The sequence below is a fragment of the Schistocerca nitens genome, chromosome 8 (genome assembly GCF_023898315.1).
Source record: "Schistocerca nitens isolate TAMUIC-IGC-003100 chromosome 8, iqSchNite1.1, whole genome shotgun sequence".
Taxonomy (NCBI): domain Eukaryota; kingdom Metazoa; phylum Arthropoda; class Insecta; order Orthoptera; family Acrididae; genus Schistocerca; species Schistocerca nitens.
The window spans coordinates 180,828,555-180,833,739 of NC_064621.1; the positions used below are offsets into that span (position 1 = coordinate 180,828,555).

General features: G+C 40.8%; 1 non-coding gene across 1 annotated transcript; it reads right to left on the reverse strand.

Moving 5' to 3' along the window:
- Window positions 1-4,652: 4,652 nt before the first annotated feature.
- Trnaa-cgc (transfer RNA alanine (anticodon CGC)) lies at window positions 4,653-4,725 on the reverse strand. Its single transcript has one exon. It is a non-coding gene; the product is annotated as a tRNA-Ala (tRNA).
- Between the last annotated feature and the right edge of the window lie 460 nt (window positions 4,726-5,185).

Consider the following 5,185-nt stretch of genomic DNA (forward strand, 5'->3'; position numbering starts at 1 on the left):
GACAATGTTGCTCGAAAAGAACATTGCGCTCCCTCCAGTGATTCCCAGTTGAACCCCAAGACATGTCCATAATAATTACATGTTAGTTGGACCTACCGGTAACAAATCTAGCAGCCCGTCTCGAGTTGTTTCAATGTCTTTCTTTAATCGAATCTGGCAGGGATCCCAAACACTCAAGCAGTACTCAAAAATGTATCGCACTAGTGTTCTATACAGGGTGTCCTTTAGAGATGACCCGCACTCCTCTAAAATCCTCCCTATACGCCGAAATCGATCATTCGCCTTCATTGCTGCATTCCTCAAATGCTCGTTTTATTTCATATCACTTTACAACGTCACACCTGGATATTTTATTGATGTGACTGTGTCAAGCTGCACGTTACTAATAGTGTATTCGAACATTACGAGATCGTCTCTCTTACTCACCTACATCAACTTACATTTTTCTTCATTGTAAATAACTGCCATTCATCACACCACTACAAATTTTGTCGAATTCATCTTGTATACGCCCTCAGTCAGTCAACGACGACACCTTCCTATACACCACAGCATCACCACCAAACATCCGCAGATTTCTGTTGTCCCTATCCATCAGATCGTTTCTATAAATAGAGAATAAAAGCTGTCCTATCACATGGGGCATATCTGACGTTGCCCTTGTTTCCGACGAACACTCGCCGCCGAAGGGAAAAGCAGAGTTGGCAAGAGCTGTGCTTTCTAAATCCTTGCTGATATGTGGACAGCTTTTTCGTCTCAACGAAATTTATTGTATTTGAGGGGTAGTAATTCCTGTGGACGAAAGCGGCACACCTGAGGTGTCCACTGCGACGCGCCATATTCTGCACTGCCGCTACACTCCTAGGTAGCGGCCTGCAGACGGCTGATAACGGCCTACAATGTCTTCAGCTGTTACAGAGCTGCGGGCTGCTCCTCTTACGTCCACACACAGCATGCATACACTCTATCCTCCATTCTACTGCTGCTATTTTCTGTCTCATGACTGGTTTGATTCGACCCGCCACGTATTCCTGTCCTGTGCGACTTTTAATCTCACAGCAGAAGTTCCAACCTACATTTTCAAATATTTGATGGATGTATTTCAATCTCTGTCTTCATCTACCGTTTTTCCCAGCTACAAGTCCCACTAGTACCATAAAAGTTAGTCCTTGATGTCTTAACACATGTCCTCTTACCCTGTCCTTTCTTCTTGTCAGTGTTTTCCCTGTATTCCATTTCACTCCGACTCTGGAGAACCTCCTCGTTTCTTAGCTTATCAGTCCACCCAGTTCTCAACATTACTCTGTAGCACCACATCTCAAAGTATTCGATTCTCCTCTGTTCCGCTTTTCCCACAGTGCATGTTTCACTATCATAAGACGTTGCGCTCCTAATGTACATGCCAAGAAACTTTTTTCCTCGATTTGAGGCCAATGTATGTTACTAGCAGACTTCTCTTAGCCAGGAATGGCCTTTATTCCCATGCCAGGCCGCTTTTTATAGCCTCCTTGCTCCGTTGATCATAGGTTATATTGATGCCATTGAAACAGAATCTCTTAACTTACTGTATTTCATGGTAACCAATTTAGACGTCCAGTTTCTCGCTGTTCTCATTTCTGCTACTCCTCATTTCTTTCACCTTTTTTCGATTTATTCTCAACATTCTATACACAGTAGACTCTTCCTTCCATTCAACTCATCCTGTAATTCTTCTTCACTTTCACTGAGGACAGCATTATAATCAGCGTATCTTACCATTGATATCTTCTCGCCTTGAATATTAATATCAGTCTTGAATCTTTCTTTAAATTAAGTCATTGCTTCTTCGATGTAGAAATTAAAGAGTAGGGGCGAAAGACTACATCCTTGTCTTTCAGCCTTTTTAATCTGAGCTCTACCTTCTTGGTCTTCCACTCTTCCTGTCCCATTTACTTTTTGTACATATAGCTATACCCTACTTTTTTTCAAAATTTCAAATTTTCGAAAAAGTTTTTCAGAATTTCAATTTCAAAAAAATTTTCAGAGGTTTTTACACGAACGCTTTTTATAGGTCGACAAATACTATGAATGAGTCTTCATTCTTCTTCAGCCGTCCTTCCAGTGTCAACTTCAACGAAAGAACTGCCTCTTTGGTGCCTTCACCTTTCCTAAAGCTAAACCGATCGTCACCTAACAGGCCCTCAATTTTCTTTTCCATTCTTCTTTATATAATCTCGTCAGCAACATGGCTGCAAGAGGTGTTAAGTTCATTATGCGATACTTCTCGCACTTGTCGACTCTTGCAATCTTCGGAACGATGTGGACGATGTTTTCCGCAAAGTCTTGTGGTGTATCGCTAGAAAACTTGTTTCTCTCCCGAAGTATCACAAACGGCATTTGGAACCTGACTGAGCTATCTTCAACTGTCGCTAGGTGTTCAAAACAACTTACAGCTGCGCTACAGACTACGTGAATTTACGTTTCACTGTTAACTGAATCGTGAAACTTCACTTCCTTAATACACAAACACGAAAGGAGTTCAGGAGTTAGACTGTAAAAGCATGCAGAAAAAGCTTACTACGTGTCGTAATACTCTACTAATGTGTCACAAGCGGCGTCTGATGCCTGAGTAGGGTTTAGATCAAATACATTTTCCCAGAACAAATTTCAGTTCCAAAACTAATTTTCAAACATAAAGAAATGTAACATAAGAAGGAAGTTTGTACCTTTACAAATTTTTTAAATCTTATGAGTCAGTGGAATGTAAGTCTCTCTCCCAATGTCACAAAGAACAAGGTATGGAACACAAAAACAACTGTGATTATTAGTGAAACACTGAAGGCTACAAAATTCAAGGGCAGTTGAAGGGAGAAATTTCGAAACATGTTGAAATAAAAACAGGAGTGGAAGAAGGTGATAGAGTCACCTCTTTACTTTTCAGCTGTCTCTGATAACAAGTACTCAAATAGTGCCCAAAATTACATTGCGAGGTTAAAATTATCGTACTAATCAAATTTGGAACAACAAATATTAGGACAGACTTCTTAGTTTTTGGAGGTGACTTAGGGACCCTATGTTACGACATTCAAATTGTACAATAACAAATATAAATTCTTAAAGATGCCGCAGGAAGAGTAGGTGTCCGAATATCATTTGGTGAAGCAAAACATGTGTCTTGCAACAACCATCCACCAGGCTGTTAAAAACTGAATATGGGAAATCTGGGAGATAGCTCAGTTAAAATATACATGCAAAACCATTCAGGAGGCTGGCCTGAAAATCACTGGTTTCGAAATTAGTTGACACAAACTGGGGTCTGAAACGGTTGTTTTAAACAGAAAGTGTTATTATGAAGGAATCGAAAACAGAGTACAGGAAATAAATACGACAAGTTTATATCCAGAAGGAAAATAGAGACTAAAAGCAAAGAAAGAAGTGGAAGTGTACCCCAAAGGAAAAATTGTGTGGGCATATCAAAAGAATGAAACCAACTAGATTTACTACAAAGGTTTTGTTACTCTACGAAAGTGGCATTAAACCTAAAATTGAAACGATAGAATGGTTCGGGGCACTTACTAAGGAATCAAGAATGACACAACCTGAAATGTCAAACAGAAAATGTTTTAATAACAAAAGACACAAGACCACCGGAACATGTGATGTGACGAGCAGCAAAGAGCCGATTCTGAGGGAATGAAAGTGACGTGGGCACGAAGGAAACCCAAAAAGCTATGAAACTCCTTTGTAGTACATCGACTTTCCCCATTAGGGCATAAACATGAATAATGATAATAATATTAACTGTTCCAGCATCTCACTTTACTCAAAAGATTTTAGGTATTAATCACATAGCAATAGCGCATAATGAGTAATCAGGTAATCTTAGAGGACAAATGTGAGACTGTAGAAGCATGAGTGAGTATGGGAAGAAAATGTAAGAGACCTTTCAGGAGGAGAAACAGCTGTATAAACATCAAGAGCTCTCACGGAAGCCAGTACTAAGATACGAAGGGAATACCGATAGGCAGAAGGAATGTATAAAAAGGCTGTACTAGGGATAGGACGTTGCGAAAATAATCCAACAGAGCACTGTAATACTCAAGTCCGAACAAGTAGATGATATCCCCGCAGGATTACTGAGTCCTTCAGATATACAACCATGACGAAACCGTTCCACCTGGGTGTAAAGAGTATGAGACAATTAAGGTTTCCTTCTACTTCATTAACAATGCAATAATTCCAACTGCAAAATAGGCGTATGCTGAGAGATCTGCATATTAACAAAATAACGAATTATTTACAGAATAATGGAAAAAGCGGTAGAGGCTGACCTTGGGGAAGATCGGTTAGGGTTTCAAAAGAAATTCAGTAACGTACGAGGCAACACTGATCCTAAAGCTTATCTTAGAAAATAGGTTAGAGGAAGATAAACTAATGTTTATAGCAGCTGTAGGGAAAAATTCTTACGATGTTGGCTTGACTGCACTCTCTGAAAATGTGGAGGTGGTGGTGGTTAGTGTTTAACGTCCCGGCGACAACGAGGTCATTAGAGACGGAGCGCAAGCTCGGGTTAGGGAAGGATTGGGAAGGAAATCGGCCGTGCCCTTTCAAAGGAACCATCCCGGCATTTGCCTGAAACGATTTAGGGAAATCACGGAAAACCTAAATCAGGATGGCCGGAGACGGGATTGAACCGTCGTCCTCCCGAATGCGAGTCCAGTGTGCTAACCACTGCACCACCTCGCTCGGAAAAATGTGGAGGTAGCTGGAATAATATACGGGGAGCGAAACGTTATTTACCACTTTGTCAGTAACAAAGTCATAGTTATAAGTGCCGAACCACATGAAAGAGAAGCTGTTGTGAAGCTGAGACAGTTGTGAGACGAATACTGAAAATTAGACGGTAGATAGCATAATTGATGAGGAGGTACTAAATCGAACTGAGGAAAAAAGACATTTAAGGCAAACTCTCTATAACGAAGACATCAATTGATACGACACAGCCGGAGGAATCAAGAAATCGCCGGTTTGATGATGGAGGGAAGTGTGGTGGAGAGGGGCTGGGGATAAGAGCTGACAGGCAGAACACAGGGAGTTATGTAGAGGTGATGAGCGTTCCACTGGATAAGCTAGCTAGGAGAGCTACATCAAACAAGTTTCCAGACAGAAATACCACATCAGCAACAACGGAAACATACTCATCCAT